General features: G+C 38.6%; 1 protein-coding gene across 2 annotated transcripts in view; it reads left to right on the forward strand.

The window, feature by feature from the left end:
- LOC308554744 (S-adenosyl-L-methionine-dependent tRNA 4-demethylwyosine synthase TYW1) overlaps window positions 1-13,746 on the forward strand; it is a 115,818-nt gene that overhangs the window by 38,152 nt on the left and 63,920 nt on the right. The window lies entirely within an intron of this gene.

A 13,746-nucleotide genomic window follows, 5' to 3' on the forward strand; every position in this document is an offset into this window, starting at 1 on the left:
TTCCAAGGCTGTTTGTTCTACAGACATCCTTGAAAAGATGGTCTGGAACTAAAGCTGATCTAAGAGCCACACATGGCTTGTGGCTCCTGTATGGGGTAGTGCAGTTTTGGACCTTTTTACCATCTTTCTTAACTACCTAAAGCAGTGTTCCTTTTCCCCCCATAACAGGAAGTAGCTTTTTGACAATTTTTTGATTCCAAAGCACTTTTTCTGTATCTTTCAGAAAGCAGTTATCAGTTTCTTCCTCAGTATACAAATGTTATGCATACACCTTATTGCCCCTTTGGAATATATACATATATATATGTATATATATACTAGTGAAACCATCTCCAAAATCAAGATAATGAACATCAACCAAAATTTCCTTGTGTTTCTTTGTAATCCATCTATCTCTTTGCTCCTCACCCCAGGCAACTACTGACTTGCTTTCAGTCTCTGTATGTAAATTTGTATTTTCTATAATTTAATATATTCACGCATATGGGGTTTTTTGATCTGCCTTCCTTCATTTGGCATAATTATTTTGAGATTCATACATGTTTTGTGTGTATCAATACTTCATTTCTTGCTAAATATATTCTGCTGTATGGATATGCCAACAATTTGTTTATTCATCTGTTAATGGACATGCAGATTGTTTCTAGTTTTTTGCTGTTTTATATAAAGTCAATGCTCTGAACATTTATGCACAAGTCTTTGGACATAACACTCATTTTTCTTGGGTATACACTTTGGAGTACAATTGCTTAAGCATATGTTTAGCTTTAGTAGATCTTATATGAACAGTTTTCCAAAGTGGTTGAACTCTTATTTCAATTTTAACATTAGTTTTCAGTTAATTTCTTTGATTTTATAATTGTACCACTTTTTCCCCCTCAACAAAATTCTTGATTTCTAACCTTGACATAATTACTTATTGCCATTAACTTAAAACTTTGGTTCTTAAAGTGTGATCTGCATTCCCTTTGGGGCCCTGGAGGTCAAAACTATTTTTATAGTATTAGTGTAATGTTGTCTTTTTTTGCTGTGTAGACATTTGAACTAATAGTGCAAAAGCAATTGTGGGTAAATACGCTGACCCTTTAGTATGAAATAAGGCAGTGTACCATGCTGTACTAGTCGTCAAGGTTCATGTGCTCCCTGTTTTTTTTTAAATGCCAGTTTTTTGTAAGAATTACCTTGATGAAGTAGCAAAAATTATTAATTAAAAAAATCTCTGCTTTTGAATATCTACATTTTTAATGTTCTATATGAAGAATTGAAAGTATGCATAAGCACTTTCATTGCATACTAAGTATATAGTCTTCAGGAAAAGCACTTGTGCACTTATTTAAGTTGTAAGTTGCTGTTTTCATGGAATGTCATTTTTACATCAAAGAGCAACTATGGTTATTTAGACTTATTTATTTGGCAGGTGTTTTTTAAAAGATAAAGTGAGCCTGACATTTGAAGGAAACAAAGGAAAGTATTTGTTGCCAGTAATAAAATTTGAGCTTTAAAATGAAAATTAGAATTTTGGAAAACTTGTATTAGCTGCCTTAAGTTTGAAAGCCTCCCAATAATGATCATCAGATCAATTGTGATATTAAAAAGTGTTTTTTTAATGTTATACAATGAATGTATTAATATTTGATAGATCTGCATAACTTAATAAACCAATATTTTTCAAATGATTAATGCATGATGTTATAAAATCAAATACAAAATACAAGGTAGGCAAGTAGATTTTAATGTAACAAAATATGAGTTCATCAATATGGGTTCATATTGTACAATACGGGTAATCTTTATGCAACTACCACTTGTCAGATGTTGTAGTATTCACAATTTTCTGAAAAAGTTTAAAAAAATACTCCTTTTTTCTTAGCTTCATGTCTGTGTGAGGCCTATTTTGTCCATATAGCTTAACTGAAACAACATATCACAGTAGTTGGAATGCAAAAACTTATTTACTATTTTGTCCATATAGCTTAACTGAAACAACATATCACAGTAGTTGGAATGCAAAAACTTATTTAAGAATCCAGCTATTTTATACTTTTTTGATTTTGAAAATATTTTTTATAAAACCATGGTATTGTATTAATATGTATAGGCTTATAATTATCTTAAATGAAATAGTGTAAAAATATTTTATACTTTTTATGCTTCTAATACCATATATACACATATTGATTGATATAAACCACATAAATAAAAGTTCTTTGTGCTCTTGATAATTTTTAGGAGGGAAAGTGCTTCTTTGTAGCTCCTTCTGTTCGTAGAATGCATCTCATTAAGCGTGTACATTCAGAATACGTTCTAAAGGTCTTTGGAATAAATTGTATACCTGTGTGATTATGGTAGTAATTTGATATTTGGTTAATATAGTTCAGTTTGAGTTTAAAGAATTTTAAAATTTTATTTTTCTTTTTTGAATAGGTTAAGCTTTTGTTTTTCCAGGTAAAAACTATAGATTTCTATAAAAAAGGTGTATACAGTGAAGTCAGAATCATTTTTTCCCCCCAGATCACTTAGCACAGAATTTGGTAAACATATGTTACATATCTAAAATCAAGATATTTACCTATCCAGAGAACTGCAGTAATCACCAAATGTTCTAAGGATTTTGTTATAATAAGCCAAAAATTGATCTAGGGCTGTTAGCTGTGACATTGAGTGTAAAAGCTCTTTGAGAACTAATAACATTTCACTAATGTGAGGAATTTTGCCTTAAGGCTTAGAGGTGAACATAATTAGTATAAATGATGCAGGAGTCCATTAACTGGGTAGCCCTCCATGAACCATGACTCCCAGTATTCACCCACTTGGTTAATTCTCTAGGCTTGGCAATGCGACCTGCTTTGGTTAATGGGATATCAGCAAGCACGATGCAAGCAGAGGCTTGATAAGTGCTTGCACATTGAGGCTTGTCCTCTTGGAATGTTTCCTCTGGGAACCCAGCTACTGTGCTATCAGGAAGCCAGTGTAGATAGATTACTGGAGTGAAGGGGGGAGCAAGATGCCCTAGCTAGCTAGCATCAACTGTCAGAAATCTGAGTGAGGTCTTCTTGGTGTACAGCCCCAGCCAAACTCTGTCTGAATATAGCTGCATGAGGGACTTCAGCGCACACCACAGGGAATGGAAAAACCATTGAGCTGAACCACAGAATTCACAGAGAAAATAGTATGTGTGTCATATTAAGCCGCTGAGTTTTGGGGCAGTGTACCCACCTGAACCAGATGATCTTGGCTACCTATAATAAAGTGTTCACGGTTTGCTGCTGATTTGGTAGGTGTGGCAGGAAAACAGTCATAGTGAAGAATGGTAAAGCTTGAACTGTGGAAAGCCCTGAGCTGAACCGAAGCAGCTCACATGGTATAAATAGGGATTTAGATGAGAATGCTGAGGGAAGCACAGGAAGTGTGATTTTTATTTCTATTCTCAGTCCTGTGTCAAGGAGTATTTTTGCCAGAAAGATTGAGGAGGGCCTGGCAAGCAGTTCTGCTAAGTGCTTTGTGGCTTTGCTATCTTCCTTTTCTTTTCTTTTTAAAAATATATCTTCATTGATTTCAGAGAGAGGAAAGGAGAGGGAGAGAGATAGATAGAAACATCAATGATGAGAGAGTCATTGATCAAGCCCACAACCCGGGCATGTGCCCTGACCAGGAATCGAACCCCAATTGCCTGGATCCTAGGTCAACGCTCAATCATTGAGCCACGCCCGGCCGGGCTACTATCTTTATTTTCTAAACCTGGGATCATTTGAATGGAATACTGGAGAGTAGAGATTCTTTCAGCCAGAAAACCATGACTCTAAGGATGCTGATGGAGAAGGACTTGCCTATTTGATGGTCACTTAACTTAATTGATAATCTATTTTCCTGACCTTACCATTGCAGTGTTCTAGTCTAGAAAATAAATATGACATATTTATCATAAATATGCATATATATGTATAGCTCATATGTAACATATCTAGTATGTACATATGCACAGGAACAGCATATATATAGCATATATTATATATGATACAGCACTTTTACTTTTCATGGTGGAAGTTAACAGGGATATGAGGGAGGCCTACCCTCATTGAATTTATAATTTAGCTTGATGAAAAGGGTCCCTCTTCTGTTTTTACTTTGTATGTCTTTTCCTGTTTCCCTCTACCCAGCCCCAAATAAAACTCCAATAAACTCAAACCCAGATCAGAAATTGATTTGATAGTAGCCATTTTATATCCTTCCTGATTTTCTGTCTACTTGTTAGTCTATCTATTTCTTAGAAAGGAGTGTTGAGGACTCCAACTCTAATTGTGAATTTGCTCATTTCTCATTTCAGTTCTATCAGTTTTTGCCTCATGTACTTTGAGGTTCTGATATCAGGTACATATACATTTAGGATTGTTAATGTCTTCTTGGTGAATCTACCCTTTATCATTATGTATTGTCCCCCTTTTCTTGTGGTGAGAGTCCTCGAAATTTACATTATCTGTATGAATATAGCCATCCCAGCTTTCTTTTCATTAGTGTTTGCATACCATACTTTTCCCCATCCTTTTGCTTTAACTTCCTTTAGCATTTTTCTTGGAGCAGGTTTGCTGGCAGTGAGTTCTCTTAGTTTTTCTTCACCTGAGAATGTCTGTGTTTTGCTTTCATTCTATGTTTTTGCTGCATAAAGAATTGTTTTTCAGAGGGAATGGCGGGGGGGGGGGGGAGAGAGACAGAGAGAGAAACATCGATGTGATAGAGACACATCTATTGGTTGCCTCCCGCATGTGCCCTGACCGGGGATGGGGATGGAGCCTGCAACCCAGGTATGTGCCTTTGGGGGTAATGGAACCTGGGACCCTTCAGTCTGAGGGCTGACACTCTACCCACTGAGCCAAACTGGCTAGGGTGTATTTACCCTTTTTGAGATCTTTATTTCTCCATATGCCTTTAGGGTACTGTCTGGTGTTCATTTCTCCTGGAAGGACTTGAGTATTTCTTGCAGATCAAGTCTAGTAGTCAGGAGCTACCTCAACTTTTGTTTATCTGGGAAGGTCTTGATTTCTCCCTCACTTTTGAAGGACAGTTTTGCTAGATACAGATTTCTTGGTTGATAGTTCTTTTCTTTCTTTTTTAGCACTCAATATATTGGTCCATTATGTTCTGGCCTCCAAAGTTTTGGTGAGAAATTTGTAGATAATCTTATTGATGACCCCTTGTATGTGATGATTCACTTTTTTTTCACCACTTTCAAGATTTGATCTTTGTCTTTGTCTTTTGAGAATTTGATTATAATTTTCTCGTGCGGGTCTCTTTGATTTCATCTTACTTGGAGTTTGTTGAGCTTCTTGGCTATTTATATTGATGTTTATTATCAAATATGGGAAGTTTTCAGTTATTATTTCTTCATGTATTTTCTCTGCCCCTTTTTCTATTCTCCTTCCTTGATACTCATGATGCACTTGTTCCACTTGATGATGCCCCTCGGGTTGGATGGGCTCTCTGCTTTTCTTTGTTCTTTTTTCTTTCTGCTCCTCATTCTCAATAATTTCCATGGTGTTATCTTCATGTTCACTGATTCTTGTGCAAACTCAAATATGCCTCTGAATTCCTCTAGTGAATTTTTAAATTTCAATTATTATACTTTTCTTCTCCAGAATTTTTGTTTTTTATTAAGGCTTTTTATCTCTTTTTTAATATTTCCATTTTGTTCACACATCGTTTTCTCAACTTTCTCCGCACCTTCCTTTAGTTCTTTTTTTAAAATTCTTTTTTTAATTCTCACCCAAAGATATTTTTTCCATTGCTTTTCAGAGAGAGTGGAAGGGAGGGGTGGGGGAAGGGAGAGAAACATTGATGTGAGAGAGATTTTGGCAACCATTGATTGGTTGCCTCCTGCCTGCTCTCTGACCAGGGCCAGGGATCGAGCCTGCAACCGAGGTACATGCCCTTGGCCAAAATCAAACCCAGAACCCTCCAGTCTGCAGGCCAATTCTCTAGTCACTGACCCAAACTGGCTAGGGCTTCCTTTAGTTCTTTGAGCATCTTTTTTTTTTTTTTTTTTTTAAATATATCTTTATTGATTTCAGAGAGAGGAAAGGAGAAGGAGAGAGAGATAGAAACATCAATGACGAGAGAGTCATTGATTGGCTGCCTCCTGCACTTCCCCGACTGGGGATGGAGCCTGCAACCTGGGCATGTGCCCTGACCGGGAATTGAACCCTAATTGCCTGGATCCTAGGTCAACACTGAACTGCTGAGCCACGCCTGGCTGGGCTCTTTGAGCATCGTGAGGATATTTGTTTTTTTTTAAGTCTGTCTGATATATCTACCATAAAGTGTTTTTCAGGGACAGATTCTGTAGAAATTTTTTTTTCCTTTGAAGGGCTATACTTTTCTGTGTTTTATTTTCTATGCCTTGTGATTTTGTTGTTGTTGTTGAACACTGAACATTTGAACCTGGTAATATGATAACTCTTCCTCAGAATTTTTGTTTTTTGTTATTTTTTGTTTTATTATTGTATGCTGTTTTTGTACTGAGGATCAGGCTGAGTTGTAAACCTAATGTTTTCTTATGTTTTATTCTGGACCTTTCCTTGGGCATGTACTGTCACTTTTTATTTTTCCCCAAATATGCAGTTGTTTTTGAATGTCCTGGTTTTTAATGTGGGGCTCCTGAAAGGGGAAAAACAAAAAGTAAAGGGCAATTAAATCTCTTGGAAGTCACTTCAGCAGGAGGGGGCTGGGCTTGCAAAAATGGGAGGAGGTGCAGCAATGTCTGCCCACCTCTTCGTTTGTACCTCTGTAATTAGAAGCAGCAATCAGGATTCAGAGCACAGATCCTCAGTATTTGGAGGACGGGTCATTTTTACTTACCCTATCTCCCACAAGCTGTGTGCAAGCTGTTCCAGGAAGAGGTGCACAGCTGCCTCCTGTGGCTGCTGGTGGTGTATGGGTAGTTCCTACTGTGCTGAGAGCTGTAATTGACAGAAGTAAACCATCTAGGCCTTTGCCTGGAAGTTACAAATCTTCAACAGACCCCAGAGTTTCAAAACAGTTATATCAGACAGATTCTCCAGTGCAGTTGTTGTCTAGTGGGCAAAGATTCCTGGTGCTTTCTGCTCTTCCCATCTTCATCACATCCTCCTTGTGTTTGTTGTTTTTTTCAGAGTTTAATCAGTTTGGAATTTATTTTGCTCTACAGTATGAAAAAAGTACTCAAGTCAAGAGTGAGCAGACTTTTTTAGGTTTGTGGGTCATACGATCTGTGCTGCAGCTTCTCAGCTCTGCCATTGTAGCACAAAAGCAGCCACAGACGAAGCTTTACTTACAGTAACGGAGAGTGGACTGGATTTGATGCATAGGCTGTATGTAGTGTCTTGACCTCGGCACTGAGCTCTTCATCCCTGTCAAAAATTGAAGAGTCTGAAATTTTACCGTACTTGAAAGCTAACGAGTTAGCCTGTCACAGTTTCATGGATAGTGGCAGAGGATAAGGACAGTTTATTACTTATAATAATAGCAGTAGCCAGAATATCATCATTTTCTCTGGTTCCTGAGCCCCAGCTCCAATGAAGGAGCACTGTGGGGACCAGATTCTTCCTCTACATACATTATAGGAGAGGACCCCCACACTTGGGGAATATGAATCTTTTATAATTGGAAATAATTTGGCTTGGCCTTTGCCTTCGAGGGACACATCTTTATTATACTGGACAGGAAGCATAGCTCTCATTTTGCTGCAGAAGGAGACACTGTCTTCCAAGGCTATTCACTATACAAACTTTTCTGAAAAGAGAGTCTAGAATAAAGGCAGTCAGTGCCTCTTGTTGCAAGACATTCAGAGAGAACCCACTGAGAAAAGTATGCCTCCATTCCTTTCCCCGTACCTCTGTTTCCAAATTGATGTGCACAGAGCTTGCCTAGCGATGGTGTCTTGTCTTCACTCATTGTGACTCGGCTGGGCTACAGTTGTATTTTCTCAGGCTCTTATTTAACCTCGAGGATAAGAATTCATGGATTATTGAATCTGAGGCTATCTATATTTCCCCCCTAGATTCATAACATGAATTCTAAGCATGTGTTGCTCTCCAGTCTTCTCCTTTTCCACTTTGATCATCCACTCATTTCCAGATGTGGGAGCACTTCCTTTGAAAATGTAATGTCTGAGGACTTCTGGTTTGGACAAGATGGCATAAACTCTTTTCTCCCTGCTTCTTCCTGAGATGCACAACTCTAAACCGTGGAAAACACAAGGGGCAACCAAATAAGAACTCTGAAAGGCAGTAAGAGGAAGCCTGGCTGGTTTGGGACCTAGGATGGGAGGAACAAGAGAGCAGCAGGATGTCTTACATCTCCCACTTAAAGAAGAAGGCAACTCTGACCCCAAGTGTCCTGATCCGTAATCTTGCAACAGATGGCCACCCAGGTTGGCTCATTTTTCCCCAGTATAGAATGGGAATCCCTTCGACAAGACCAGGCGAGCCCAGTACTACTGGCAGAGGGATTTGAGAGCCCCACTAACAACAAGCAGTTGGGCAAGTGCTCCCCTTTCCTGCTAGACCTGCAATTCCCCTCTCTTCCCAAAAGATACCAGGGTGGCCAAGTGAAAGTGGAATGATAAAGATCCCCCCCACTCTGTTCCTGTAACAAGTGACCTGGCATGAGAAATGCTCTGCTTTCCTGCTGGGCCTGAGGCTTCCTTCCTTCACTGAGAGATACCATGGTGACTGGATAGCACTGGCAAGAGGCGTCCCAGCACAGAAAGTGGCCCAGCCAAGGAAGTCTCTTTGTCCTTGTGGCCTGAGACTCCCTTCTCCCACTCAGAGTTACTGGGGCTTCCAGGGGCCATTGCCAGGGTGACTCTGCCACACAAGTAGCCTGCCCTGGGAAGCCTGCTGGCTAGACTCACTTCTTCACCAAGAGAAACCTCACCACCACCACTGTGATTGGGCCATCCTGGGAAAACCCCTTCTACCCTCTCAAATGGCACCAGCAGAGACCAGTGGGAGCCCAAGCAATATTACACTACAAACATTCTGAAAATTTGAACTCCCCTTGGAACCACAGCACTTAAAAGTACTTCAGAACCTGCATGCTCAACCTAAACCAAGTGATTGCCTGCTAAAATAAAAGAATTAAGTAGAATCTAGTGTCTTCTAGACAAATGTCTAGGATGCAGTAAAAATCACTTGTCATATCAAGAACCAAGAAAATCAGAACTTGGACAGGAAAATATAATGAACTGACTGACATCAACACCAGATGAATCAGCTGGTGGAATAACCTGACAAGGGTTTTAAAGCAGCTGTCATGAAATGCATCAGATATTTGATACAAATTCTCTTGAAACAAGTGAAAAAATAAAACTCCGCAAAAAAATGGAAGTTATAAAAGGAACCAAGAGGGAATTATAAAATTGAAAAATACAATAACAAAAATAAAACACTCTCTGAATGGGCTCGATAGTAGAGTGAAGATGACAGAAGATAGAGTCAGTGACCTACCAGATCAGTAGAATGACTTGTGAACAGGGCAGGTCAAAGGAATTTACCCAATCTAACCACAGAGAGCAGACTCCAAACAGAATAAAACCAAAGAAATCCACACCAAGACACCTACAATTAATTACCTGAAAACTAAAACAGAAAAATATCTTGGGCCCGGCCGGGCGTGGCTCAGCGGTTGAGCGTTGGCCTAGGATCCAGGAGACCACGGTTCGATTCCCGGTCAGGGCACATGCCTGGGTTGTGGGCTCCATCCCTAGTCGGGGGCGTGCAGGAGGCAGCCGATTAATGACTCATCATTGATGTTTCTATCTCTCTCTCTTCCTCTCTCTGAATATATCAATAATATATCAATAAAGATATATTTTAAAAAAATATCTTGAAAGATGCTAGAGATAAACAATGTATTAACATCAATTGGACATCAGATTTCTCATCTGAAATCATGGAGGCCAGAGGGAAGTGGCATACATTTTTCAAATGTTAAAAGAAAAGAGCTGTGAACCATGAATTCTATATCTGGCAAAACTATCCTTCAAGAATGAAAATAGAGACATTATCAAGTGAAAAAAAATAGAATTTGTTGCTAGCAGATCTTTCCTTAAAGATTGGCTAAAGGAAGTTCTTCAACCCTAATGAAATGATAAAAAAAGATTCTTGGGAACACCAGGAAAGAAGGAAGAAAATGATGGGAAGAGCCGAAATATAAGTACATATAGTAAATAAATGATCATTTTCCTCATGAGTTTTATAAATCACATATGATTTATAATTTTAAAAATTATAATGCCATTTGATACTCAAGACAACAATGTTTAATTTAAAAGAGTGGAAGTTAAAGGGATCCACACTTCACTTGAAGTGGTAAAATGTTGACACCAGTAGACTGTAATAGGTTTTGTATGTATATTGTAATGCCCAGAACAATCACTATAAATATTATACAAGGAGATAGAGTAAAATTCACAATATGAATTAAAATGGACTCTCCAAAATGTTTCAGTAGCCTGCAGGAAATTAGAATAACAGGAATAAGAGGCAGAGGAAATAAGAGGGACATTTTATAATGTTAAAAGGATCTGTCTCAACTGAATGGGAGTATGCACTAAACATCATAGGCTCAAAATAAATCAAGCAAAAATAAACATAGATGAATGAAGTAATAAAAAACCCATTTATAGTTGAGGACTTAACACTCTATCAGAAAACTGCTAGAAGTACTAGACTGAAAATCAGCAAGGATATATAAAATCTGAACAACACAACTAATAGGACCTAATTGACATATATAGAACATATCACCCCAAAATAGCAGAATGCTTTTTTTTTTTGAGCGCTTATGGCACATTCACAAAGATAGACTAAAACCTAGGCTGTAGAACAAACCTTAGCTGATTTACAAGAATTGAAATCAGGTAGTGTGCTCTCTGACCATAATGGAACCAAACTCAAAATCAATAATAGAAACAAAAGGAAACTCTAAATTTATGGAAACTAACACATTCTTAAATAAGTCATGGGTCAAAGAGTAAGTCAAATAGAAATGAAAAAATACATAGAACTGAATGATAATAAAAATAAAGCACATCATGTGTAGGATGCAGCTCAAGCAGTGCTCAGGGAAATTTACAGCAATAAATGCTTACATTAGAAATGAGGAAATATCTGGCCTTGATCGGGTAGCTCAGTTGGATAGAGTGCCCTCCCTATATGCCAAAGTTGTGGGTTCGATCCCCAGGCACATAGATAAGAATTAACCCATGAATGCATAAATAAGTAGAACAACAAATTGATGTCTCTCTCTCTCTTTCTCTCTCTCTCCCTCCCCCCTTCCTTTCTCTAAAATCACTACATAAAAAATTTTAAATTAATAAGGAAAGGCGTAGACCCTAAAATAGCTTAAATGATCTTGACAGAGAAGAATAAAATGGGAGGGACCACACATACTCATATTGTAGCTTATTGTCTCACTTCAATAATCAAGTCAGTGTGGTATTGGCAGAGGGATAGACGCATAGATCAATAGAGCAGAATAGAGATCCCAGAAATCAGCCCACAAATATGCTTAACTGATTTTTTTTTTTTTATAAAGTCAAAAACAGTTCCTTAGAGGAAGGGTAACCTTTCCAACAAATGGTGCTGGGACAATTAGATATCGATAGGCAAGACAAACAACCCAACAACAACAATAAACCACACCAAAAGTACACACACACACAGAAGAATCATCTTAAACGTCATATATCTTGCAAAAATTACTTCAAAATTAATAGGGAATTTAAATCTGAAGTGTCAAAATATAAAACTTTGAGGAAACTCCCCCAGTGTTTTAAAGAAAAACATGCCATTCCCCTTTACGTCTTTAGCCCTTCCTTTTTCAGTTTGCACATTCCACCTCTGCGAAGTTCTCGCTGGTCCCGCAAGCCTGGCTGGATTAGTCATCCACCCCATGGGCTTCCGTAACACCATGATGGAAAATAGTTTTTGCTCTGCTTGCTCAGCCCCTGAGTCTTTTCATATATGGGGAATTCTTTGTTAAATTAGGGTCCACTGCCTGCCCCAGAAACCAAGGAGGACAGATGCCACTTCTTGGTACCACACCTTGGCAACCTGGGTATCATCTAGGATAGTCATTCTCTTCAGCCTGAGACTTTGAGTTGGCAGTGAGCAGTGGGAAGGGACTGTGACGTGGAGAGCTCATTCTTGTGCCCTTGACAGCAGCATCTGTTTTTCAGAGGTGGTGCTGCTGATGTTATCCGGAGAGTGGTGGTGTCTATAGTAGAGGGATTTTGAGGGATTGAGTGGTGGTCCTGTGGTCAGTCTTCCTTCATTCCTTCCTTTCTAGAGATTTTGTGAGCTATGAGATCTTTTCAACAAATTTCTTTCCTGTTTGGCTAGAGTCCATTCTCCCTCTCTCCCTCCCTCCCTTCCATGTTTTTATTGATTTCAGAGAGTTCAGGAAGGGGGAGGGAGAGAGAGATAGAAACATCAATGATGAGAATCGTTGATTGGCTGCCTCCTGCACGCCCCCTACTGGGGATCAAGCCTGCAACCCAGGCATATGCCCTGACTGGGAATGGAACTGTGACTTCCTGGTTCATAGGTTGATGCTCAACCACTGAGCCATGCTGGCCAGGCTAGGGTCAGTTTCTTTTGCTTGCAAAAAAAGATCTTGATGGATTCAATTGCCATATCATAGCGTTGCCATTCTGCCTGCTTACTTGCCACTCACTACCTTACACCACGTCATAAGTAGAGGTTTTGTCTTACTCATCAAGAACACAGCACGCTTGGATATATTAACTCTCAGTAATGAAAATGAGCACGTCTTCAATTCTGTTTCTCTGTTGGCATGAGAGTGGAAATTACTCTGTTTGGTATTTGGTGGATCTTTAGTTTTCAATACTACTTACAAGATTTGAATGTTTTCTTTGCTTTCTTGAATATTTTATTGGAAATTTGTAAGCACCACTATCCTGAACAATATTTTTCTTCCTTCACTCCTTTTTCCCCCTTAATGCAAGTACATTTGACCCTTGAACAACACGGAGGTTAGGTGCCTCTACCCTTACAGTCGAAAACCTACATGTAACTTTTGACTCCCCAATAGCCTACTGTTGACTGGAAGTCTTACCAGTAACACAAATGGTCAATTATCACATGTACGTTATATGTATTATGTACTGTATTCTCACAATAAAGTAAGCTAGAGAAAAGAATATTATTAAGAAAATTATAAGGAAGAGAAAATACATGTGCAGTATTTATTGAAAAGAAATTCTCATCTAAGTGGACCTGCACGTTTCAAACCTGTTTTGTTCCAGGGTCAGCTGTACTGAGATGGATGGGGAACTCCTTTTATCAGGACAAAAAAGAAAAGACCTCCTAATCAACTGACATGTAACCATGCTGGTAGATTTTATGTCTAATTTTCTTTCATTGTGGACAGTGTTATATTATTGTGATGTGTAATGTTCACACACACACACATGCACACACACACAAAGGCTACCTAATAGTGTCTCCTTGTTTGTTGTTGCTGTTGTTAATTTCATCATATTTCAGTTACTTAGGCTTAAAGTCTCATTGATCTTGGATGACTTCCTCTGTTTTGCCCCTCTAATTGGGAATGCCGGTGGTTGTACCTCTTTAGTTCCCTTCTCCTCTCCTCTGTTGATATTATGAGCCAAGCCATTATGACTTCTCTTGCATAACCTCTTCACACGTTTCCCTTTTAATGAAATCAAGCCAATCATACACAGAGCTT

Source organism: Miniopterus schreibersii (genome assembly GCF_964146895.1).
Source record: "Miniopterus schreibersii genome assembly, chromosome: 3".
NCBI classification, from domain to species: domain Eukaryota; kingdom Metazoa; phylum Chordata; class Mammalia; order Chiroptera; family Miniopteridae; genus Miniopterus; species Miniopterus schreibersii.